Below are 26,918 nucleotides of genomic sequence, written 5' to 3'. Positions count from 1 at the left end.
TACAGATGGATATGGTTGTAGCCATTTTGCCAACATCACAGTGGGCTAGAGCTCCAACTGCAGCGAGAAGGATATGAAAGATTTGCAGCAACAGAATCCCTTGCCATATGCACTACTATATTATCAGAGTTGCAAACATTCAAGGTCACACTCTGTATACTTATCTTGTGTGAGTCAGTGTAGTGGCTTTTACCATCTCTGATTCCAGTACATATCTATGATACTAATAGAGCCAGGACAGTTCTATAACCAAAGCCTCATTGGCTGACCTGTTAAAAAACTAGCTCAAAGCCAGCATTGCTCTTTTATTCTAGTCTGAACAAAATATCTGCAGCTAGTCAGAATAAGGATTCATTAGTAAGCCTGTCCAACCACCCCTGCCCCTTCTATGCAACCTATCACTTTAAAGAGCTCCGCTTAGGAATACTATTAGTGTATGACCTTTCTTGAATGGTGAGTTCACTTAGAAGTTAAGAGCAAATTCCCCATCTTATTAAAGCTAAAGGAAAGTATGGGATAATAGGTACTGGGTGTACTCTAAATGATATCCCTTGGGTCACCTTTTTACCTTTGAGATGAAGTATGTTTAACAAGGCCTGTTCTACACAGAGGACATATATTTAAGAAGTGAGGCAAAATAGTAGAAAGCAGCTATGCCCTTTTGCACACATCATGCTCTTAGGAGTTTTTCAATAGGTCTCACGGGAAAGTTTTAGGAAAGTTTACCTGCCTTCATTAGGATTTTGTGTTGTTGCCCTTTCAGTAGCATACTAACTTTGGTCAAGCAACTAAATTATGATTTGGCTTTGAAATTGTGTGCTACAGGGGTCAATATACCAATGGAAGAAACCATTTATAACATTACTAGGATAAGATTCTTGTTCTTTTTAAGTGCTGTAGAATCAAAGGTCTAGATACACCTGAAGTTGTTATAGCCCAGCACCTTGTCCTAAGATAGGACCTAGATTCACTAACCCAACATGCCCCTGTCCCTGATAAATTCTGTCATCAAAAGTAATAGGACCATATGTGGTTGTTCCATGGATTAAAATAATTCTGATTAAATGTTCTGCAGTACATATAATCTATAAGTAATATTCAGATACAATTGAATTCAAAGGTTATTACTTAGATCAGCAGTTCCTAACCTGTGGTACTCCAGATATTGCTGAACTACAGCTCCCATCATCCCCAGCCACAATAAATTTTTGCTGGGGATGATGGGAATTGTAGTTCAGCAAGATCTGGAGTACCACAGGTTGGGAATCTCTGACTTAAATGATATAAAATTTATTGATCTATCATATGTATTTTTTAATCTTGTCTGAGTGATGTAATTTTTTTAGTTTTACAACTGTTAACAGCTGCAAAACATGTCATTATAAAGAACTGGAAAAACAAAAACAAAACCCTCCTTTGATAAGATCTGTCAACAGTAATTTGTACTGTTTTTATTGTAAACCACCCAGAGATGTTAGTTTTGGATGGTATATAAATGTGATGATGGATAGATGGACCAACTAACTAATGGTATTTTAAAAACCCGTTGGTGTTAGACAACCATTAAGGTACATACAAATTCACTCATGCACCAAAAAACAAACATGCAAATAGTAAGTTAAGACTACTACTCTAACTTCTGCACCATTTAAGCAGTAAATGCATTCTATAGTAACAATGTCATATGGTACATTTGAGAGGTGGTCCATGGAGTGGGGTGAGGGGGGGAAGGTTGATAGATGGCAGATGTAGAGAGGATGCAGAACAGAAGCCTGATGGTGATAGGCATTGTGGAAGTGTGTGTATCTTTTATAAGGAGGCACAAGTGAGGACTAAGGACACACCTCTGCCCTGGAAGATTCGATTGGCCAATTAGTGATTTTCTGAATTTGACAGGAGTTCTAGTACACCTCTTTTTACTTCATATGTCTGGCTTTTAAAAACATTGTACCTCAGTGATCTTTCAGTGGATTAAATTTGGCCAGGTTATATCTGCTCCCTGAGTGGATATATGCCAAATCATATACTATAAATATATAACAAATAACTTTCCTTTTTATAATAAATTGGACATTTTGATTTCATAATGCTGTGTAATTTCTTCTCAGGTGTACGCTGATGACTTGCAGCAATTCCTATGGGGAGTTCCAATATTGTAAAATAACGGAAATGGTTTATGACTGGGGTTGGATTTGAACTTTCAGATGACTCCAGTTGGAATGTGTATGGTGAGTGTAGCTTGCTAATTTGCTTGGTTGGAGCAACAAGATGCTATATATGATATCAGTATTCCATTTATCCCTAAGTTGCACTTATCTATGCTACTTGAGCATGGATGTGCCATCAATTCGAGGGACATTAGGAATGTCCCTCAAATACTGGGACAGTATCCATTGCTGTTTAATTTGATAACATATTTGTATCCTAGGGCTAAATAGTTAAAAGAAATGCTGGTTTTAAAAATAGGAGGTTCTCAATAGACAATGGCTGATATCCTGACTAAATTTACTTGAAGAGGACATGCCTAATGCCATTTTTATTTCAAAGGGGCTTGCTTGTGTAGATTTAGTCAGAATGCCAACCAATAGGTAGATTTACCCATTCTCAACTTTGTATTTAGTGGCAGACAAGCTGTCTTCAGCCTATTCCTTAAAGTCAACTCAATAAAAGTGTTCCTTTAAAAAATAACCTTTCAAAATGCTGGTATAAATGTGAGTGCACAGAGTTCTACATATTATTCCTTTATGCTAATTATCCTATTAGGCTGGTACTCCACACAGTCATTCAGAAGAGAGGTAAAATGGTAAATGGCCCAGGGATCAAGAAGCTGATCCAGGTTATCACAAAATGTTTCAGGACTGAAAAGAGTTAGGCCAGCTTCAAAGGCCCAAGAGCCTTCACTTTGAAGACATTTTGGAATGCTTTGAAGATGAAAGACACCATATTTTGTGTGTCTGTTGCCTAATACCAGCCACAGACTAATATGGCCAGAATGGCCTGTTTCCGACCTCAAAATCTGCAAAGTCAATGCATGTCGACTTCTAAAAATCTTGTCCTGCACTTTGAGCACTCTGCTCTAGAAATTCTCCTTACAGTGAATAAGGAAAGAATTTTTGAAAAAATCAGAACTGAATGCACCCCGCTCTCAGCACATCTTGAGGAAATGGGGTTCGGAAGAGTAACACTACATTTTATATTTGGAAAGACAAACTTTTCTTGGATAGGTCAGCGTAATCAACCATGTGGTAGTATTGCAGAAAATACACTTATCTATTACTACTCTGCAGATTTATATGGGCACAGTAAATCTACCCCATTGATACTTGCAGCTTGGATCCTCTCTGTACACAAAATAGACATCTGCTTGGGTGATCTTCACATTCCTTGTTTTGCTTGCAGAATATTCACTAAAGGAGAGCCATTCACTCTGGAATTTAAAAAAGGGGGGAAAATGGAACTCTCTTTTTGAAGAAGCACATTAAATGATTTAAGCCAGCAGTGCCTTCTAGCAATCTAGCAATTTAGTCGCTTCCCTGCTGCAGCATCTCCCAGTTCTTTCTAAATATTGCATGAAGTACTTAAAGGTGAGGACACAGCTGTTGTGAATATCCCTATCCATAAATCATCATTAATGACAAGACTTTACTGACAGAGTTCTCTGGACGACTGTTGCTTCCGTCTCAAATGGGACCGACAATCCCTTTAAAAATGCATCAGTTCTTTTTACTCTCTACATTGCATGGGCTTATCAAACATTATTAACCCCGTTACGTCCTGGACAGAATGTAATAAATGCACCCTCCCTTTTGCTGTCTCCTGTGGCTGCTGCAAAAACCAGCTTTAGCAAAGGAGGACTGACACACACGTTCCAAATTAGGGGACTCAAAAAAGCAGGAAGAATGATGGCTGCAAATATAACTAGCCCTGATCTTCAAAGTAATCACCTTTATAGTACACTTTACAGTTGATAATGCTCTGTAATACTTCTACATTTATGGCAGGATTCTCTCATAAGCCACAAAGTGCTGTCAGAGACTAGCTTTCTAAAGGAGAAGATGTAATAAAAGATTGACACTAAATAATGCATCTCCCTGGATTTGCTGAAGCTAACAGAATTAAGCATCACCCTGTACAGACTTGAGAATGAACATACTACACTTCTCCCCAGGCAGAGGTTAGGGATGTGAGCTTTCTCTTCTGTACACTTCACAGTCTACATCTTTTACGCATAAAAGCCGCACTCCATATTCTGCTAGCATTTGCTTGTGAGCACAAACAGAGACAGACACACACAGCCTCCCTTGTGTCCACTCTGTCCTAGCCCCACCCATGAAAATTTATTCCCAAGAATATTCTGCTTGTTAATCTCAGCTTGCAACAATGTTAGAAGTCTTGCTTCTAGGAAAGTGGCACTACTTCTCTGCCTTACTATAAAAGGGGAACTCATCCCATGTTTGGAGTTGCAGAAAAATGGTAAAGGAGCACAATGCAAAATTCAAGCACATTGTTGGGGCCTTACAATACAGAACAATGATCTTCACTATTTTTCAAGTGGGGGCCACTTTGGCCAAAAAATCCTTCAGTGTGAGTGCCATTGGCTTTGCCACTTTGCTGACCTCCACACAATACAGCTGGGAGGGCCCTTTAAAAGAGGTGGAGTCTAGGGATGTGTGGTTCGGTTCGGATCCGGACCGGTTCGTCCGAACCGGTCCGGATCCGGCGGCTCGATCCCGGACCGAATCGGGCCCTCCCGGGGACCGAGCCGGACCGAATTCGAGCCGGTTCGGTACCGAACCGGCTCGGGTTTCCCGAACCGGTTCGGGAACGAAATTGAGTCTCTGGAGTGTCTCTTTAAAGTTCCAAGTGTGTCCTCCATTTTGTGTCTCCTTCCCGAAACTTTTGCTCCTCCTTGCATCCATTTTGTGATGCTATTTCCAGGCATTGTATTGGCTGCGCTATTGATCCTTGATTGGCCAGAATGAGTCCTTTGGTCTGGTAGGCTGCTTGGCCGTTGCACTGTTGAGAGCTGGCACCCTGTTGGCCGTGGGGGGAGTGCAAAGGTGGGGGCTCCCAAAGGAGGGAATTTCAAACCTATATAAACCCAAGCCTCTTCTCTGGAAACTTCTCTTGGCTGCAGTTGTGGGATCATCTCTGAGACCTGCTTGCCCTTTGCTGGCTGCTCTGGTGTCTCTGTGAGTCCTGACTGTGTCCTGTGTCTCTCTGTGTGTGCTCTGTCTAATCCTTTGTCCACCAGCCCTTTGTGACTCTCTGTGTGTCTCCTCTCTCTGTCTGTCTCTTCTCTTGCCTGTATACTGTGTGTTACTTCACTTTACTTTCTTCTTAATTTCCCCCAATTTTCCCTGTTCCTTGTCTGTCTGCTTTTCTCCCCCCCCTCCCCCCCCTTTCCCTTCTCATCCTTTGGGCCTACCCTCCCCCTCCCCCACTCCCACCCACTGCATCCTCATTGCTTTAAATCTTCTTCCATTAATTATTGCTCTTTGTCCTGCCTTGTTGTTGTCCAACTTTTTGATTTTCACATTGCATTCCATTGGTTTCAGTTATATATTGCTTGCTGGTTTTGCTTAAATTGTACCATTTTGTTTGTTTCTGCTGACTGCTGCTGCCCTGCGAGTTGGTTCCCTGAATCCCTCCCCCCCACCCCCAGAGGATTCTGTTGTTGTTTCTTGTTGTCCCATATAATCAGTTTTGGTTCCCTGCTCCAAACTTGCCCCTCCAAGTCCAACCACACCCCACCCCAACCCCACCCCATCCAGCCTTCTCCCAAGTTTGCTGCTGCCAAACCGAGTCCAGTTTTCTTTGCTTGGTTCCACTTATTCATTTGCTATTATTAATTTGCAGCAATTGTGGTTTCATTGTCTCTGTTCACTTAGTGGCCCCCCTCAGAGTCTGTGTTTGGTTCCCCCTCCCCACACCCCCACCCCCAAGTTTTTTCTGCTGGTTATAGTCTTTCTTTTAATTTTTTTTTTAAACTTCTGGCTTGTGTTCTCTTGATATATATTGCTTTATATATTTTGCTACCCTCCTCCTCCTCCTCCCCCCCCTGCCTGCCCCCCCACCCTCCCTCCTCCCAGACCCTACCCTAGCCCAGGCCCAGCTCCTCCCCCAACCACCCCATCCAGCCTAATCGCTGCTGCTGCCCGAGTTGTTCCAGTTTCTCCTTTGCTGTTTGTTGTTGCCCCCTCCCCTTCCCCCCAACACCCCTCTGCCACACACTAGCCCCCAACCACACACACCCTCTCTGCTCCCCCCACCCCACCTCTTTTTCTCCTTGCCCCTGACTCTCTCCACTCACCCCAGGCCCCCTGCCACACACTAGCCCCCAACCACACACACCCTCTCTGCTCCCCCCACCCCACCTCTTTTCCTCCTTGCCCCTGACTCTCTCCACTTACCCCAGGCCCCCTGCCACACACTAGCCCCAACCACACACACCCTCTCTGCTCCCCCCACCCCACCTCTTTTTCTCCTTGCCCCCGACTCTCTCCACTTACCCCAGGCCCCCTGCCACACACTAGCCCCCAACCACACACAGCCTCTCTGCTCCCCCCACCCCACCTCTTTTCCTCCTTGCCCCCGACTCTCTCCACTTACCCCAGGCCCCCTGCCACACACTAGCCCCAACCACACACACCCTCTCTGCTCCCCCCACCCCACCTCTTTTTCTCCTTGCCCCCGACTCTCTCCACTTACCCCAGGCCCCCTGCCACACACTAGCCCCCAACCACACACAGCCTCTCTGCTCCCCCCACCCCACCTCTTTTTCTACTTGCCCCCGACTCTCTCCACTTACCCCAGGCCCCCTGCCACACACTAGCCCCCAACCACACACAGCCTCTCTGCTCCCCCCACCCCACCTCTTTTCCTCCTTGCCCCCGACTCTCTCCACTTACCCCAGGCCCCCTGCCACACACTAGCCCCAACCACACACACCCTCTCTGCTCCCCCCACCCCACCTCTTTTTCTCCTTGCCCCCGACTCTCTCCACTTACCCCAGGCCCCCTGCCACACACTAGCCCCCAACCACACACACCCTCTCTGCTCCCCCCACCCCACCTCTTTTCCTCCTTGCCCCCGACTCTCTCCACTTACCCCAGGCCCCCTGCCACACACTAGCCCCCAACCACACACAGCCTCTCTGCTCCCCCCACCCCACCTCTTTTCCTCCTTGCCCCCGACTCTCTCCACTTACCCCAGGCCCCCTGCCACACACTAGCCCCCAACCACACACACCCTCTCTGCTCCCCCCACCTCTTTGGACCGCTGCTACTGCTGTGTCCTCCCCCCACACCTGAATCCCCCCTCCCTGCTGCGCTGCGCTTCTCCTCTCTCCTCTTTCTCTCTATCATCTCTCTTTCTCCTCTCTCTCTCTTTCTTTTCTCTCTCTCTCCTCTCTTTCTCTTTGTCCCTGCCCCCCCTCTCTTTTCTCTCTCTCTTAGTCTTTTCTCTCTCTGCTCCCCTTCACTTTCCACCTCCTCTCCCACAGCTGCAGCCGCACACAGTAGCCTACCCACCTGGCGGCTGCCATCGGTTTTTTTTTTCTTTTTATAGTTTTTGGTTGATTTTGTCTCTGCTTGGGGGTGAGTTGAGCGACACAAATAGTGTTGTCTCCTCACTTCTGCCCCTCCATCGTTGTTGAACTACCCCGGTTGCCTGTGTGCCTCGTGCGGCCGCCCTGCTGTGTCTCAGCCCAGGGTGGCTGGCTGGCGGCGGCGAATCCGTGACCAGCAGTGAGTGGCAGGAGAAGGACCGGAAGAAGAGGGGTTAGTGCATGTGCGATTGTGCACCTTTTGTTGCCCCTTTCTCTCCCTAGCTGGCGGTTTTAAATAGGGACACCCCTATTCTGAAATGCATTTGGGTGTGGGGAGGAGGGAGGGAACCTTGGAGAGGAGATGTACTGTTGTAAAACTTGTGTCTTCATGCCCATGCCCAGTAAAGAAATTGCTGCTGTGTGTTGCGTTGCATTGCATGCGTCTTGCAGGTGGTTTTTGAACAGGTGCCTTCCAGAGTGCTTCCTTGCCTCTGGGGCAGTCTGAGTGGGGTCCAGGGTTCTGATGCGATGCTGCCACTACATGCTGGGCCCATGCCATGCCAGAGTGCTTCCTTGCCTCTGGGGCAGTCTGAGTGGGGTCCTGGCTGGGCTCTGATGCTGCCACTACATGCTGGGCCAATACACACGTATGATGATGATCATGATGTTCATTCCATGAGGCTGCCATCAAGTGTTTGCTGCTGCTTGCTTGCCATGGCATTGGGCAGGCAGAGTCACAGAGTGGGTGGGTTCAACCTCTGTGTTGGTGTGACTGGGTTCTGGTTTTGGTTGTGTGCAATTTAGAGTCACTAAATAGGCTGCATTGAGTTTGATGCTCCCCCCACAGGAGCATTACTTGAGAACCACCCCCCAGAACCCACACTTTGTGTTCCAGTTCACTAAATAAGGGTTTCCTCCTTTGATCTGCAGGTTCCCAAGCGTTGACTGCATCCCTCCCCCACCCCCGGTAGGTGCTGTGCCCTCCCCCCATCCACTCTCCCCCCCAAAAAAAGCTAAAAACTTGCCACCCACACCACAACTACTCCACCCAACTGCCCGTGCCACCCTCCCACACCGGGGTTCCACCCTTTAACCCCCTATTTTTCTAAAAAAAACCCCTCCCAGACCCATCTCCCCAATTGGCTTGGTGGTTGACTCCCAAATTCAAAAAGGACACCCTCCCCCTCACTTCGATTGGCTTCCCCCCCCATATCAAAAAGTCTTCCTTTCCCCTCAATTGGCTTCCTTTTTTGAAAACAAACTTCCCCCCCGCCGCCTCCAAATCAGCTGCCTTTTTTTTGGCCCCTAAGCCCCTCCAAATTATTTTTTTGACCCTGTCTGGCCTTCCTCCTAAAGTCTCCCTCCTTCTGACCTAGCAGCATGTCTGAGCGCCGTGTGGCGGGCAGGGCTCGCTCAAGGCTGGCAGGCAGAGGTGGGAGAGGCCAGGTGCGGGGTGCGCCTGCGGCACGGGGAGGGAGAGGACGCGGGGAGCCTGAGGACACCCCAGTTCTCCCCATTGGAGAATTCTTTGCTCCGGCCCCATCTTTGGTGCGCAGGATTCAGTTCCCCACGCCTGCTGCCGCCAATCGCGGCAGAGGCAGAGGCACCGTTAGGGCTGTGGCGGGTCCCTCCTCGCCGGCGGCACCAGGTGCTGCTGAGCTACCGCCAGTTGTTGAGGTGGAGGAGACTGTGGAGTTGGAAGAGCAGGTAGAGGGCGGTGAGGACCGTGCGGCTGGCAGCGATGCAGCCAGGTTCTCCCTCCCTCTGGGGCCCCTTCCCCCTATCCTTTCGCCGCTCAGTGGGGCCCCCCCTCGTGAAGCCCGACACTCTGGTGGGGAGCGGTCTGGCGAGGTGGTGGAGGAGAGGCCTGCCTCTCCGATGCCAGTTGAGCCGGGCCCTTCCTCCGCTGTGGAGGGCGGAAGGGGCGGGTTGGGTGGCAGCAGTGGGCAGGCAGCGGCGGCCGCCCCCCCCCCTAGGACTGCAGCCACCCTGCGAGAAACGGCCTAGGACGGCGCCCAGGGCGCAGGAGGCCAAGGGCAGTGGTGCATGGGTGCATTTTGAGGTCCCTCAAGATGCCCCATTCCACGCCCGCTGTGTCCACTGCAGGATGCTTGTCAGCCGTGGAAGGGACCCTGCGCACCTGGGTACGACGCCTATGTGGAGACACCTAGAGCGTCACCACCCAGGTCTCAGGGGACAGGCTGGCAGCGCTAGTGCGCCTTGTGCATCTGCCACTAGGGCGGGCAGCGGCAGTGTGCCAGCCAGCAGGCAGGCTACACTGCCCGTCCAGCGGTGGACGCAGTCCCGGGCAGCCAGCGTATTGTTCGCGTGGACCATCATCACCTCACCCGCCTCATAGGGGAGATGATTTCCACCGATGACCAGCCGTTTCAGGTGGTCGAGAACAACGGCTTCCGCCGTATTCTCCAATACCTGGCTCCCGAATACGTCATCCCCTCAAGGACGACGTTCAGCCGGAACGTGGTCCCCTCCCTGTACCGCCGGTGCAGGGAGCTCGTGTCGGCCAAGCTGCGTGCAGCTCCGGCCGGGACAAGCGTGCATTTCACGACTGACCTCTGGACCAGTGTCAGTGGGATGCACGCTTCTTTCCTGGCCCTCACTGCCCACTGGTGGGGACCGGAGAGTGAGGGGACCTCCGTGGGCGATGCTTCCGGGTCCGGCGCGGCTCCCGATGCACTACGGCACAGGTGGGCCGTCCTGCACGTGGAGACGATGGACACGAGGCACACCGCGGAGGAGGTGGCGGCCGTACTCGACCGCCAGATAGAGGAGTGGATTGGCGGGTGTCCACACCTCTCCCGCAGCTTCATTGTCACCGACAATGGAGCCAACGTTACCGCCGCTGTCGAGACAGTCATGGACTGTGTGAACATACGGTGTATGGCACACACGCTCCATCTGACCGTCAGGGACGCCCTTGGCCTTAAGGAGCTGAGGGCGTCCCAGGAGAAGGGGGCCCGCCCCATCGCAGGTGCTGTTGCTGCCACGGCCACGCTTGTGGATAAGTCCCGCAAGCTGGCCGCCCACTTCCACCGCAGCGAGAAGTCCAGGAGACTGCTTCGCCAGAAGCAGGATGACCTTGGCCTTCCTCGCCATCTCATCCCTACGGATGTGGAGACGCGGTGGAACTCCACCTTCCTCCTGTTCCAGCGCCTGTTGGAGCAGGAGAGAGCCCTTGTCGCCCTGGCGAGGGACGAGTCCTTGGATGTCTGCGACTTCTCGAACGCAGAGTGGAAGCAGATGTCCGAGGCGGTGTCGGCACTCGAGCCCTTCCAGCTTGCCACGAAGGGCTTGTGTGGCGACACCACTCCCTTGAGCCAGGCGCTGCCCACAGCTGTTGGTCTCGAGAAGCTGATGGGTGGACTCCATATCTCTCTGACCACGCCAGAGGGTTGTGCTCTGGCTGGGAGGCTGAGGTCTGGGGTTGACAAGCGGCTCGTTGATGTGCTGGGAGACAGGGAGGAGTATGTCCTCGCTTGTCTCTGTCACCCAGCCCTCAAGGGCAATGCCGTGAGTGCCGACGACTTGCCCAGGTGGAAGGGCATCCTGGTCGAGAAGGTTAGGGAGGAGGAGGCCGCTAGGGCCCGCAGAGACCAGGGTGTTGGTAGTGGTGCGGGGGCAGCCCTCGCGGCCCAACCCGCACCCAGCAGCAGCATGGGCGGCCAGCCGGCGTCAGCTTCCCCTTCCCCTCCCTCTTCCCAGTCCAGCAGCGCGGCATCCCAGGCGGCGCCATCGCAGCAGCCATTTGCTACCGACTCGAGATCCGCCCAGTGGTTTCAGCGGTTCTGCTATGGCGCCATGCCTGGTATGCGGGAGGCTCGACCTGCCAGGCCCCCCTCCAGTGCTGAGCAATGCATTGCGCAGTACTTGGAGGAGCCTGTGGAGGGAGACGGCGTGGACTGCGCACAGTTCTGGGCGAGCCGCCGCCAAGTCTGGCCGGACCTGGCGGTGGTGGCTGTGCGCCTCCTCTCCTGCCCCCCAACCAGTGTCCAGAGCGAGCGGGTGTTTTCACGTGCCGGGGACATGGTGACACCCTCTCGCTCCCACTTGGACCCTGGTCTGGTGGAGCAGCTGGTCTTCCTTAAGGTGAACCTCCCCCTGTTGGGCTACCCCAAGCTGCAGTTTGAGACGGGCGAGTGATTACCGTGGGTTGCCCCATGGTTGGTCACCTGCCTGGCTCGAACTCTGTGCTTATCCCTACCCTCCCCCCTTCCACCTCTAGCTGAGCTGACGTGACAGATGCTGAGCCGTGCCAGCCAGTCGCAGCGTGTAGTGTGCCCACACAGAGATGCAGTTGTAGTAGTAGTTGTAGTGCTGCGACTGGCCAGATGTTTACAATGCCCACGCCCACCTAAAAAGAAACCCAATGCTGACCAGCACAGGCCCTTTATCTATCCACCTGTCAGCATTTGGGGACCTGGCGTGGGCACGGCACACCCCCCCAAAGTAGCACAGCCCACGGAGTACTAGACTTAGCGGCAGCGGCGGGTATACGTTCAAAAATGCAGTGTAGATATGTAAATACTGTATGTAAATAAACATGTAAATAATTTTTTCTTTAAAAACCCCATGTCAAAATCAAGCCTCAAAATTATGCAAAAGAAAGAAAAAAAGGTGACAAAGGGAGAACAAAATGATGAATGCCAAATGAATTGATTTTATTGAAAATGTCACCAGAAATCATGTGTGGGGGGCTTGGTTTACATGGAGAAGATGATTGGGTGATTTTTTGAAATGAAACGAATGAATTATTATCATCTTATGTTCATCTTGATTGTGGTCACTGTTGATGTTGGCTGATGGCAAAAAACCCAAAACCATCAGAATAGCAATGAACTGGCTGCCAACACAACATATTGATTGATAACTGTGCAGGGGGGGAATTGGGTCTGTGTGTGTGTGTGTGGTGCAGGCTCAGTCTGTCTCTTCCTGTTGTGTGTCTGTCTGTCTGTCTGTCTGTGTGAATGGATGCCTAGCACTGTCTCTGTGTGTGGATGCTTTCTGTGTGTAGTGTGGTGTGTGTCTGTCTACATTTTTTTTTCCTCCCCCCCATGCCTCCCTCCATCCTTCCCCTCTCATCCTCTCCCCTTCCTCTTCACCACCTTCCATCCTCCCTCCCTTCCAGCCCACCACCGCCTCACCTGCCCCCAACCCCGGTCTGGCAGATGATGAGAGTCTGGTCTCTCCCACCGAAGCACACACGTGAGCACGTGTGTGCACAAATATGTGGCTGACCAACTCTGAGCCGGACCCTCCCCCCTTCAATCCCCTCTACATCCCTCTCCCCCTCCCCTTTCCTCCCCCCTGCCTCCCAGCCTCCCTCCCTGCCTCCCTCCCCCCTCCTAGCTAGCAGCGCACACATACACACACAAAACACCTGTGGTGGCAAACACCACCAGCACACATGCACTCACACTGGTGCCACCACCTCTGCCTTGGGCCTCTGTGTCCTTGAGCAGATATGTGGTGGTGGACCAGAGAAGCATTTCTTTCCAGCAAGGCAAAAGGCATGCACTCACTGCACACACACACACACACACACGAAGAGGTGAAGACGAGAAGAGGCAACTTCTAGAACCAGCAGCAGCAGGTGAGTGTCGTGTAATTGTGTTGCTTCCCAAGGCCACTGCCCATGCTCAATGCTCAGTCTGCTGAAACTAAAGAACTAGCTACAATCACCCTTCCTCACATGCAGCTCAGCTCAGCTCAGCTCAGCTGCACAGCACACTGACTAACTAGACACTACAGCTGGTGGTAGAAAAAACAGAAGTCTAGATTCTAGAAGATGTCCTGGTGGATTTTAAACTTTCAAATCTGTGCTAGGATTGCCTCGCCCGCCTCCTCCTCCTCCTCCTCCTCCTCCTCCTGCCTGTAATTGTGCCCTCTCCCCTTGCAGTTGCGCCGTCGTGATGGGTTGGTGATGTGCGTGCGCCGTCTACTTGTTAGCTCTCTCCTCCTCATGTTGGCTGGGCTTGCCAGGCACTGGCTGGCAGCAGCTGTTGGCTGTGTGCTAGGCTCAGGCTGTGGCGCGCATGACTGGACTGGGAATGTTATTGTAGCGGCAACACTGGTTGTGGTGGTAGCAGTAGTAGCTGTTGTTGTTGCTGGGCTGGTGGCTGCTGGCCTGTGCTGACTCTGCGCACTTGGTCTGGTCTGGTCTGGTCATTGGGATGCAGATGTAGGGTGTGTGTGCATCATCCATGGGGAGCATCAGAGCAGAGCAGAGCAGGTTGGCTGGCTTCTGTCTGTCGGGCCTAGTCAGTGGCAGGCACTGAGTGAGGCGGTGGTTCCTTTGGGCATCACGTCACCCATCATGCAGAGCGGCAGGTCTGCTGCTCTGCTGCTCCGCCTCCTGCTTCTTCTCTGTGTGTGCTGCTCTTGTGCTTAGTGTGCTGCTCCGCTGCTGCTGCTGTGCTGGCAGGCAGCACAGCAGTGGCCTTTTTGTTAGATCAGAGAGTGGGTGTTGTCTCTCTGAGTGTCCTCCTCTTACTTGCTTGGATAGGAGTGGTGGTAGTAGGTAGGCATTAAGATGGACTGACTAGGTGTTACGTGTTAGGGCGCCCAGAGAGAGGGGCCAAAAAGATGGGGTGGCAATTGTTGGGTTGCTCCTAGTATTATTGGTGAATTTCTGAAGAAATTTTTTTTTTCCATTGGCTAGAATGGGGGTTCGGGGCTGCCCCAGACCCGCCTCTGTGGGGTGGCAGCACCGCCAAAGTGGGTCCGGGGCCATGGCAAAAATGCCCTCAGTCCCTCCCAGCAATCCCCGTAGAGATAGGAGTGATGGTTCTGTTGTTTTTCTGAGGTGTTCTGAGTGAGTGTGGATTCTGTGATAGCAAATGAGAGTGGATTCATGGTGTCTCATTGGAAATCTCATAAGCTATCATAGAATCTACACTCAGAATACCTCAGAAAAACAACAGAACCATCACTCCTATCTCTACGGGGATTGCTGGGAGGGACTGAGGGCATTTTTGCCATGGCCCCGGACCCACTTTGGGGGTGCTGCCACCCCACAGAGGTGGGTCTGGGGCAGCCCCGAACCCCCATTCTAGCCAATGGGAAAAAAATTTTCTTCAGAAATTCACCAATAATACTAGGAGCCACCAATTGCCTTGGGATTTTTGGGGTGGAGGACACCCATGGGTGGCTACCACCCACCCCAGCTTTTTTGCCCCTAAGGGCTCCACATTGTGAGTTATGGGCAAAAATTTATTTTTTGAAAAAAAATTGTAAAAAATCAGAGGAAGGTCCAATCGACTTGAAATTTGGGTGGCAGGTAGAACACAATGTCCCCTTCAAAACCAGCCACTTTTTGTGATCCGAACCGGTTCGGTTCGGATCCGAACCGGTTCGAAACCGAACCGGACCGGGGGGGTGGTCTGGCAAAACCAAAACCGAACCACCCCGGTCCGGTCCGGACCCGGTTCGGACCCGAACCGAACCGGGAGAACCGGTTTTATGCACATCCCTAGTGGAGTCCTCTCTTAAGAGTTCTATGGGGAACATGCTGGGAAGGGCTACTTTTCCCAAGATGCCATGCATGCTTTCAAGATGCTGTAGCGGCTCAAGAGGGCTCAATTTCCCTTACAGATGCTTCACTGGCATTGGGCAATATGTAGCATTGCACAGTGGGAACAGTCACCTCCGCCTGTTGCCAGGGGGACTGTGAAGAGTATTCAGCTTTGTCTGAAGTTGCACAGAGGCTTAATAAACAGTTAGTCAAGGAGCCATACTTAGGGTTAATGGAAGCCGCCACCAGCTTCTGAGCTTTACAGTGAAAAACACTGCCATAGAGTGTTTAGGGTAATGGATAATTCAACCCAGCTCCTTCCTTCCAAATTTGAATACAGGAGTTTCCTTAGTTTCAATAAAACCCTTTTGGCGCTGTGTGTGTGTGTGTGTGTGTGTGTGTGTGTGTGTGTGTGAAAGGACTTTGGTCTGCAAAAACATATGAAAACATAAGGCTGAGAAATTTATCATTACTCACTGTGTGGACCTAAACTGGTAAGTATATATATAAAAGTCAGTCACTTTCTCAGCAGACTATAAATTGACCCATTCGTTGGTAACCTACAAAAAAAGTGATGTTATTGCTACATCCAGGTTTAGCTTGCCTGGTTCTAGAGTCTAATGGACCAGGTTCAGAAGAAATATGAAACCAGAGGTCCATTCACCTCCAGTTTTGCTAGCTGAACATCCAAACCCAGGGAACTGGAATTAAAAGAAAAAATGGACTCGTGTTTCCCTGCCCTAACTTCATTTGTCATCTTAGGTTTGTAGTAAGTTCCACTGCCATAAACTGTATTTTGGTGGCAACCGAAGTAGTCTGATCCAGGGAGTGCAGTTAGCCTTTGCCTCAATCTGGAGTTGAGGGAGGAAGCGTTTTCCTTGCTCTGACTCCTATTCGCTGCAAGGGCTGTCCTTTACGAAAGAAGGAAGCCCTCACAGTCAGCTCCCCCGCCTCTCTACAGTCTTGCTGACTGCAGAGAGCTCACTCTCCAGTATGTCTGAACACTGACGGGAGAGTGGGAGGAGGTGGGGGTGCGGTTCCATATTTTTTCAGAATTGGGCCATGGATAATTAATGAGACTGAAAAAATACACTGAATTCCATAACTTGTTCTCTTACTAGAATTACTACTATTTGACATCAGAATCTAGGAACTTCTGTATTGTACATGAGGCTGTGTGATTGTCAGAGTAATCTTTTTGGAAGGCACAGTGAGCTTCAGATGGAAGGAAAGATTGGTAAAAATCACCCTCCCCAGCCTTATGTGATGGCACACATTGTTAGGCTGGATTCAGCACTGTTGCACCAGTGCAGTGCTAGTCCGGATGTGAGCCACTAAAAATAGGATGAAGCAATTCTAAAAAAAAAAAAGACATGGATATTGTAAGTTAATAAAGACAGGAGAAAAGCATGGGAAAGCAATCAAATCCAGCCCTTTCCCAGGACAAGCATTTTTACACACCTAATAGAAATGACACCATAGCATGCCACAGACAGAGACATGAACAAAATGGTCGGTACAAAGCCAACATGCTTTCAGGGCAGATACTGCCAGATTACCAAGACACCTAATCTCCTCTGTCTTTCCCTGATCACTGGTCTGATCTGATCTACCTTTCCCTGATCACCCCGTGCAATTTATCTTTAAGGAATCTGGGGAAAAAAAATTCAAATAAATGGATGTTGTCTCTGGAAAGCAAGGAAGTGTTTGGTTGCCACTGCTAGAGAATAAACATGTTTACATAGAGACAGGAAAAGGTAGAGATGACTAATGCAGTGGTATAAGTAAACCCCCTGTGTCAGAAAGAGTTTGCCTGTTGTCTTCGGATTTACTCAGACCAGAACATGAAATGTTAATGCTAGAAAGACTGCAGAGTAAACCTTTCCCTAGTGTTGACCGTACTGGGGAAAAAGCAAACAGTTCTTCTTTAAAGATTCCCTTGAGAATGATGCTCTCTCATAGCTTTTGACTGCCTGCTCTGATAACACATTACTGCTACATGGTTTACAGTATCCAAGACTGTCTTGAGGCAAGGAAAGAGCTTTAATATTGATGAGAATGGATGGGTCCTTTTGTTGTTGTTTCCTGCCCATTTTTAGCAATGTTCTTTTGTGTGTGTGGCGGGGTGGTTACCACCACCATTGTTACACCTTGCTTTGGAATTAACATTTAGAATGATACTGTATACTAATTAACTATCAGAGTGCTACTGCTTTGGAATTAACTATTAGAAAGAATGCTACTGTCACAAAAGGGGGGAAATATCAGATTCAGAAACCAATACAATAAGGCTGTAAAATTAAACTGTGAACTGAAATGCTTCTCTGATTAATATGCCTGTAGAGTTGTAAAAAACCATGGTGTAACCAAAAAAAGCTGTAAAAAAACCATGGTGTAGATCCAGAGATTATGTTAGGGATCCATATTATGAGTGCACAAGGCACGTGCACTCGTGCAAAGAGCACAGGACTGGTTTTCAGGGATTTCCCCTTCCTTGTTTCTCTTCCATTTTGGAATTTAGCCTTAACCCTGAGCAGAGACAAGCTATGAGGGAAGCAAACTTCCACTGGGACCAAAATAGCTTAGTCATGTATCTTGAACTGGTGCAACGAACCTGGGAAGGCAGGTCATACACCCTAAGTCCTTAAAGTCTTAAGCAGTACATTTCCATGTGGAGTAAGCAATGGCCCCGGGATAAAAGGCAAGTCCTGGAGGACTGAGCAAGTGCGCCCTAACATGCAATCAAAGCAACTCTGGAGTCACTTCAGAACTGGCAAACTAGAACCCATCTTGTTCAGGAACTCCACCTAAATAATGACCTCACCTCACATCTCCGGATCCCCTCAATAAAAAGTCAACTTAACAACAACAACAACAACAAAATTAGCCTTTTTACTGACCTTGCGGACCCTGGTTGACATGTTGTGCAAAGCATCACCAGCAGTTCTGACCCACTGGGCCTGCTGCATGTATGGAAGCCAGCCCTGGCAGTGATGCACAAGAGTCCACTTGCACAACTCCTTACTTCCAATGGGAGTAATGCTGCACAAGTGGCATTACTCCCACTTGTACACAATGAAGTGGCTTTCATTGCAACCCTACCAAGTGCTAGTCTGCGGCATACAATGAGATGTTTTGGGACACCCATTTTCCAAAGGATATTCCACAACTTGACATGATTGATGCAATTGAAGGCTTTTCTGTAGTCAATAAAACACATATTGACTTCTTTCTGGTTTTCTTTGGCTTTCTCAATTAAACAGAGTGCATTAGCAATGATGTCTCTTGTTCCACGGCCTTTTCTGAAACCAGCTTGAATATCCGGCATTTCCTTTTCCACATAAGACTCTAATCTGCATTGGACGATCCTGAGAATTATTTTGCTAGCATGTGGAATTAAGGATATTGTGCGATGGTTTATGCAATCTGTTATGTCTCCTTTCCTTGGTATGGGTATGAAGACTGACCTCTTCCAATCTGTTGGCCACTGTGTTGTTCTCCAAATTTGCTGGCATAGATTGGTTAGAGATGTGACTGATTCTTCTTCTGTTGCCTGACAAATTTCTTTAGCTATTCCATCAATTCCTGTAGCCTTCCGACTTGGTAATGACCAGAGTGCTGATTTAACTTCATCTTCCCGTACTAGAGGTTCTTGCAAGTAGGGAATATCTTCTAGAGAATCTTGGACGTTGACGTCCCTGCTGTACAGATTTTCAGTATACTCCTTCCATTTCTGTTTAATCTTCTTTGAATCAGTTACTATTTGTTCTTTGGCATCCCTTAACATACCAATTTGAGGTTAGAACCTCCCACTGAGTTCAGAGATCTTTTGGAAAACTTGCCTTGTTTTTCCATGTATATTTCCATCCTCAAGGTCTTTATAGATGTCATTGTATTATTGTTCCTTGTCTATTCTAACAGCTTTCTGAAATCCCCTATTAAGTTTCTCCCTGACGTATTTATCTTTCTTGACTTTGGATTCTCTCCTCTTCTTGGCAATTTCCACCATCTGTTCTGACATCCATTTTGCTTTCTTCTATTTCTTGGTCTTTGACAGTCTCTTTTCGCATTTGTCAACTTCTTAACAACTTCTTTGATTTTGTTCCACAGTTCCTCTGGTTCCCTATCAATGAGGATCAGAACTTCAAAGCGGTTCCTGATGTTCTTCTTGAAAATGTTGGGTACATTCTCAAGATCATTTTGTGAAAGCTGGATAGCTTTGTATTTCCGCTGTAGCTTGACTTGGAACTTGCACATGAGCAGTTCGTGATGGGTTCCACAATTGGCCCCCAGCCACGTCTTTGCTGTTATAACCAAATTCTTCCAGCTCCTTGCAACAATAATGTAATCAATTTGATTTCTATGTACTCTATGTACTCTATCTGGTGATGTCCATGTGAAAAGGTGCTGCTTTGATTGTTTGAAGAATGTGTTAACAATGAAGAGATCATTGGCTTGGCAGAAACTAATAAGTTATTCTCCTGCTTCGTTTCTGTTTCATAGGCTGACTGTGTTTTCCTCCTTACCTTTTCCAGCTTTGGCATTCTAGTCTCCAATCACCAGCATCACATCTTGCTTGCATGTTTTGTCAATTTCAGACTGAACTTGAGCATAGAACCCATCAACTTCCTCTTCTTCTGCGTCAGTCATTGGGGTATAGACTTGAGGAACTGTCATGTTAAAGGGTTGTCCACAAAATCTAATTGATATTAGTCGGTCACTGACCGCATTGTACCCAAGTACTGTCATTGCTGTATCCTTCCTGACAATGAAAGCAACACCGTTCCTTCTTTGATGTTCTTGTCCTGAGTAGTAAATGGTATGATTTTCTGACTGAAAGTGCAGTTCTTGCAGAATCAGTGTTATATGGTCCCTTTGGGTTTTCCCAGAGGCCAGTCTGGCTGCTGCATTCTGTACCAATTTTAGTTTCCAGACTACATACAAAGGCAGCCCCATGTAGCGTGCATTACAATAGTCAAGCCTGGAGGTTACCATCATATGCACCACTGTTTTAAGGTCATTTACCTCCAGAAATAGGTGTCACTGATTTATCAGCCGAAGCTGATTAAAAAGTGCACCTGGCCACTGCCTCAGCCTGAGAAACTACAGAAAGTTTTGGATCCAGGAGCACTCCTAAGTTATGTATCTGATCGTTTAAGAAGAGTGTAACCCAGGTCTGCTCAACTTCGGCCCTCCTGCAGATGTTGGCCTACGATTCCCATAATCTCTGGCTATTGGCTGCTATGTCTGAGAATTATGGGAGTTGTAGTCCAAAAACAGCTGGGGGGCCTAAGTTGAGCAGGCCTGGTGTAACCCCATCCAGAACAGGCACCTAAACCATCTCTCAAGTCCCTGACCTCCAGTACCTCCTTCTTATTCAGATCCAACTTCAATTTGTTATGCCTCAACCAGCCCATTACCGCCTCCATGCAGGCATTTAGGGAAGTTATGCCATTTCCTGATGAGGTTGATATAGAGAAATAGATTTGGGTATCTTCAGCATATTGATAGCACCCTGCACCAAACCTCCTGATGATCTCTCTCAGCAGTTTCATGTAGATGTCAAAGAGCACTGGAGACAGTATAGAGCCTTGTGGAACTCCATACTTTAGTTCTCGCTTTGCGGAGCAGCAGTCTCCAAGTGCTGGAAGTCTCCATCTGGAATGCACCAGAGAGGTAGGAATTGAACCACTGTAAAATGGTGCCACCCAATCCCAACTCCCTTGGGTGACCCAGAAGGAAACCATGGTCAATGGTAATGAAAGCCACTGAGAGATCCAAAAGGATCAGCAGAGCCACACTTCCTCTGTCAACAGCCAATTTGAAATCATCTATCAGGCTGACCAAGGCAGTATCAACCCCATAGACCACTCAAAAGACAGTTCGAAATGGTCTAGATAATCTGTATCATCCAAACTGCCTGGAGCTGAGAGGCCACCAACCACTCAATCACCTTGCCATGGAAGATTGGATACATCAGCGATCCCCATTTCTGGAGGTAAATGACCTTAAAACAGTGGTGCATGTGCTGTGTAACCTCCTGGCTTGACTACTGTAATGCATTCTGTTTGGAGGCCCTTTTATGGGCTTCTGAACAGGTTCAAACACTTGCCGGTTCGAACGTTTGGCGGGTGGGGGTAGTTTAAGGGTGGGGGAGGCTGCACTTACCCCTCCCCCTGCTTTCCCCCCACTGGTGCTGGAGTTTTGTAAAATCCCTTCGGGTGACAGCATATCTCCCAGCTGCCACTCCTTCTTCAGTTGGAAGCGCATGTCAGACGGGCTTGCACGTGATTGTGGTGTGTGCCTGTGCACCCGGTACTTCCAGCCAAAGAAGAAGTGGCGGCGGCAGCAGCAGGGAGGTATGCTGCTGCCCCGAGGGACTTTACAAAACTCCAGAACCAGCGGGGGAAACACGGGGGGAGGGCACACTCCCCCACCCTCCCCCACCCTCCCTTACCCCGAACCCCTTCGAGCCACCCCCGCCCGGTTCCGTGCACATCCCTACCATCCACATCCTCTCACCTGCTCCACCATGGAGTAACTTCTCCACTGGGAGAAGGTGGGACCAAACTGGACACTAGCCTCTCTCGACCTGGTCTCCGTAATGCATACCAGGTTGGCTCCTTCATCCATAATCAAGTCATGGATGATCTCTGACATATTTTGGACTGACCTGGCATTACAGAGTAATAAGGTGAAGTTCTGTGGGTAATTGGTACTGTTTTCCAAGATCAAATAAGTGATAGGCCTGCTGGTAAGGGAAACAGCAATTAAATTTCTGAGTTCCCTTCCCCTTTAATTGCCTGCTGACCCACCAGTGTCGTATCTTTGTCAGTTCCCCATCACCACTGGAATAGCTGCCTCAGAGTCATCCCCTGTCTCCCCATCTCTGGACAACCCAAGACAGATGCCTGTACCAGGCCCAACCAATTACTTGGCAACAATACTGTAGTCAGCAGGAGTCTTCCTTTTAGGAGTGCAGAACAATACATTTGTCCCCAGCCCTCACTGCTACCCCATTTGATGTTACAGCAAATAAAGTGAGCAAAACATCAGATAGCATTCAAAAGGGAGACGGGCACAGAAACTGCAGCCAGAGTCCCTCTACCAATCCAGAAGTGGATGAGGTGGGGGAAGCCAGATGAAAAAAATTCCTACTCCCCAGCATCTCTTCCAGTCATGTTCTGGAATAGAAAATATTCCAGTTATGCTCTATATATTGGCATGTGTTCCTACTGGCCCCCAGTTTAGAGATCAAGAATTGAGATGTATGAATATCTCCTGAAAGCCCGTCCGTTGTCCTGTATATGATTTGCATCATATACATATACAATTTACTTTTTTAAAAAAACAACACGATTATGTGGCCATTTTTGTCTCTCCTCTCTCCCTTTATTGAACCCATCAGTTATAAAATGACTGCCACTATGACACTCCTGGTAATTTGTTTTCCCTTGGGATGTTGAACCTAATTAACTCATGGTCACTATTACTTACTAGCTCGTCTTCTATGTCATCTTAAATTAACTCCTGAGCACTACTTAGAGCTCAGCTGAGAGAAGCATCCTTTATTCTTAACTCCAGAAATACCTGCTCAAAGACAGAATATATGCACTCCAATCAATCAAACCCAAATAAATTTGTAGGCAAAGGCATTGTTTTTCTGAACTTTGTACAGGCTTTGTCATTTGTCCATAAGGAGTAAATGGATTTTTCCATTATGTTCCATAACTTCTTTCTGCATTGTGTGTACAGTAAGTGGCCTTACTGTGAAAAGGTTACAATTAATAAAATATAAAACCAGTTCCCTTCAGCTTTAGATTTGCGTATCTGGAGAATCATTGGTGTGGTTTTTTCCCTGCTGAAAAGGTTTGATCTCACTGATTAACTGCCTATTGAGATCATCTGGAAAGGTTTGTCTGCAGTTCCCACCGGCTCCTCTGGTGGCTACGCAGGGATGGGCCTTCTTTGTTGCTGCCCCAGGACTCTGGAATATGCTCCCTGCTGAAATAAGGGCCTCCCCATCTCTGACAACTTTTTAAAAGTCTTGAAAGACTGATTTTTTTTCACCCAAGCATTTTAACTGGACTGTGGTTTTAAATTGTTTTAAGGTTTTTCTTTTTAATTTGTTTTATGTTCTAAACTACCCAGAGATGGACATTTGGGGTGGTATACAAATTTGAAAAAGCAAGCAAGCAAACAAACAAAATTATGGAAAAGTGGGGCCTGGAGCTTCAAGGAGGCCCAGCCTGTGACTCTGCCAATTACCATGACAAGGGGAAAACAACAATGAGGCTTGCATGTAGGTAATGCTTGACAATGTTTTACAGACTTGTTTCTCTGAATCTATGTGGGGTGTCCAGTTCTTGTAAGATGTGAGATTTGATGGATTTAATCAAAAGCAGCATTAGAACAAAGCAAGCGACATTCTGAACAGTGAGCTGCTGGTTGCTGTGCTGCTGAGATAGATTCTGGCTTCCTCTGAAGGAGAGATCACTGCGTCTTCATAATATTTCGTTAATGTACAAATATCAGGTTGAGCATTAGATGGAACTGAAATAGCAGAGCACTCCTGTAAGTCAGCAACAAGTCACATCAGTTTCCCAGGGAGTGGCCCTCTACCCCAAGGAACTTCAGCTATCTAGCCAGCTTTTGCCTTCCAGATTCTACAAATCTCTGTCTGTGTCTGACTTACACCCAGAGGAGTAACTAGGGAAAATAGCGCCTAGGGCAAGCACTGAAACTGCGCCCCTGTCCAAACAGGAATGATGGGACTTGTAGTCAAAAATATCTGGAAATCCCTGTTAAAAGGAACACTGTATCATCTAGACATGGTGGTTGATCAAAACCTGAAAACATGAGCCATCTCTGTAAAAGACTTAGAACAACAGTCAGGAATTATGCGAGGATTCCAAGTGTCATTTTCTCTGTCTCCTCTCATTCTTTAAAAAACATGACTTTGTCCTAGAGGATCACCTGCCCAAATAGCCACTAGCAAAATAGGGGAAGAAGAAGGTGGTGGTGGTGGTGGTGGTGGTGGTGGTGTGTGTGTGTCTATAAACCAGTGAATGATTCCTGCCAGCTTTTGCCTTATGATGACTGTTGGCTCAAGATGGGGTATATGTGCATTCACCACACTAGTGCTTACTTTGACACCAGGAGGGAGGAGGATACATTCGTTTGCCACACTAGACAGAGGAATTTGCAACAGGAGCAGATAGCCAAGTTCTGCCAGGGCCAAAACCAGCCCCTGCCGAACTAAGAAATCATTATAATTTGCCCCTTCCTGTCACAAGCAGTGTGCTGTTCTTTTATTATTGACTCTAACTTTCAGATATCCCAGTCATGGATGGAAAATTCAGGGTCAATTTACAAGAGACACATTTTCTACATGGAAGTGCAGAAACCCATGTGTAGTGACTGCCAGGGGCATAGCAAGGTTGGAATGGGCCAAGATGAGATTATAAAATGGGCCCCCAGCCCCTCAAAATCCAGGGCCTCCACACACCCCAGGCCCTCAAGGATTTAAGTCTGATATTTCAAAATAAGTATGCTGCCTGGAAATACATTTCACTGAATACACACATGCACACTCCACAGTATATAGTGATATACATTGAGTACTATATATTTGTGCTACTTTAATGCCTAGAACACACTAGCAATGCTAATTATTAAAATGGCCCCTCGCTGCAGATTAGCAAAGGAGACTTTCAACCATGCAGGGTGAGCCTATGTTTGTTTTCTCAGAATTCTGAACAACTTCAGTAAAGTTTGATTCCAGGAAGTTTTTCACACGGGGCTTTTAAAGCCCTTTAACACACATCTCCTCTGGAATGGAGGTGCTGCTTTCACATGTTGGCCAGATTTACCCTGAAGTCCCTGCAAGTTATTGGGGAGCAGTTCACACACAAGAAAAATAAAATAAAATAAAAGCACAACACATGCTTCATAGTTCTCACTCAAGCCTTCTGGGTTGCAAAACAACTTGAACATAAGTGCATTTATGAATGAATGAATGAAAATAAATAAAATATACTTGTTCCAGAAGTGTTTGTAATTTTCTGACATGAAACAAGCCACTTATAGGCCTTTTTAGATAGTTTTTGTTTTTAAAGCCAGCACATTTTTCATTCTGTTTTAAATGAAATATTCAGAGACTTCTCAGTCTCACCTCACCCCCCATATCAAAGCCCTATGGCAAGCAGAGTCCTATAGGGGTGGGGGGACCACAAAAAGGAATTCACAGCCTACCTGGCAAAAGCTGTGCTGGATGGTCTGGGCAGAGAGTCTGCTGCAGAGAACTCTGCCTGCTTTCTCCTTCCTGGCTTGCTTGGCCTGCCGAGTATAGGCTTCAGAGAGGCCTCTCTGGAAGCCCCGCACACCCGCTGATCAGCTGAGAGGCGGGGAGAGAAGAGCTCTGCAGTTTGCAGGCCTTGCCGATCCTAGGCCTCGCTGATCAGCCAGAGCTGGAGGCAAGTGGCTGAGGGGCCCTGGGGCTGGGCAGGTGGGCAGTGGGGTGGGGGTGGCAGGAACTGGTGTGGCACCCCCACCTCAGTGGCCCCTAGGGCACGTGCCCTGCCTGCCCCCCCAGTTCCGCTTATGCTTACACCTAATTTGAAACAAACGTCTGCTTCTTTTCTTTGATCACTCAGATACCTCTGGCCAGCAGAGTTGAGGGGGAAGAGATAAATGCGAGTGACAGGGCATTCTGGGGAGATTCCTGACATTGGGAGATGTCCTCATGAGTTGCTGTGGCATGGAGCCATGCCATGGTGGTTCATGAACGCAGAAACGTGGGTAGCGGAGCACTTGCTCCGCTAACCTCATTTTTCGGGAGGGGTATTTAGCAGGCTAGCCGCCACTGAACCACCAGGCTTTCCTGCAAGCTCGGTAGTTCTCACGCGCAATCAAAAGTGGGCTGGGCTCTCTTAGCCCACTTTCAAGTGGTCATGAAAATAGCCTTAAGGTCTGATCCTTTCCACCATATGCCTTGGGAAGCCACACAACCACCAGGACCTGAAGGCTCCCTCCCTGCTGCTGTTCCTCTGCAACTGATATATGGAGGTATCCTGCCTCTGAAGATGGAGGTAGCCTATAACCATCAGAATCAGTAGCTACTGATAGACCTGTCCTCTATGAATTTGTCTAAGCCCCACTTAAAGCCTTCCAAGTTGGTAGCTATCACCACGTGTGGTGGTGTGCCATCACATACACCATGTCCCTTGGCAGAGACTTCCATAGTTTAATGGAATTCCTGGACTATTAACCAGTGATCTGCTTAGGAAAAGAGTTGGTCAGCAAAAATGTGTGTGTGTGTGTGTGTGTGTGTGTGTGTGTGCGCGCGCTATAGGCCACCTCCAGTCTCAGAGGCACGATGCCTCTGAATACCAGTTGCAGGGGAGTAACAGCAGGAGAGAGGGCATGCCCTCAATTCCTGCCTGTAGGCTTCCAGTGTCATCTGGTGGGCCACTGTGTGAAACAGGATGCTGGACTAGAAGGGCCTGGGCCTGATCCAGCAGGGCTGTTCTTATGTTCTTATGATATATTGCTGCTTTATGATTAACTGCTTTGAGTGTTTCTTTTAAAGGCAGAGATTAAGTATCTCAATTTGTCTTTAAAAAAAATAAATAATCCTTTTAAAGGTACATTGGTCTTTTCAAGGTTTGAACCTGGAAAGATTGACATTGTCTGTACATACTGCCATGGTAATCATAATTTCCACTGCAGAGCTGAAATTCTGAGTTACTGAAAGCACTCATATGTTTGCAGGTATTCTACCATCAGTAACATTAAGATTAGTTCATATTATATTGCAAAATGGATGAGAGCCTCCCA

At 48.2% G+C, this 26,918-nt stretch overlaps 1 long non-coding RNA gene across 1 annotated transcript in view; it reads left to right on the top strand.

Moving 5' to 3' along the window:
• LOC128324362 (uncharacterized) overlaps window positions 1–26,918 on the top strand; it is a 168,064-nt gene that overhangs the window by 50,110 nt on the left and 91,036 nt on the right. The window contains exon 2 of the long non-coding RNA XR_008306809.1: window positions 2,109–2,228. This is a non-coding gene — a long non-coding RNA (uncharacterized LOC128324362). The remainder of the gene's footprint in view (window positions 1–2,108; window positions 2,229–26,918) is intronic.

Source organism: Hemicordylus capensis, chromosome 4, assembly GCF_027244095.1.
Source record: "Hemicordylus capensis ecotype Gifberg chromosome 4, rHemCap1.1.pri, whole genome shotgun sequence".
NCBI classification, from domain to species: Eukaryota; Metazoa; Chordata; class Lepidosauria; order Squamata; family Cordylidae; genus Hemicordylus; species Hemicordylus capensis.
Note: the sequence above shows the minus strand (reverse complement) of the source record. Positions and strands in the feature narration are given on the sequence as shown.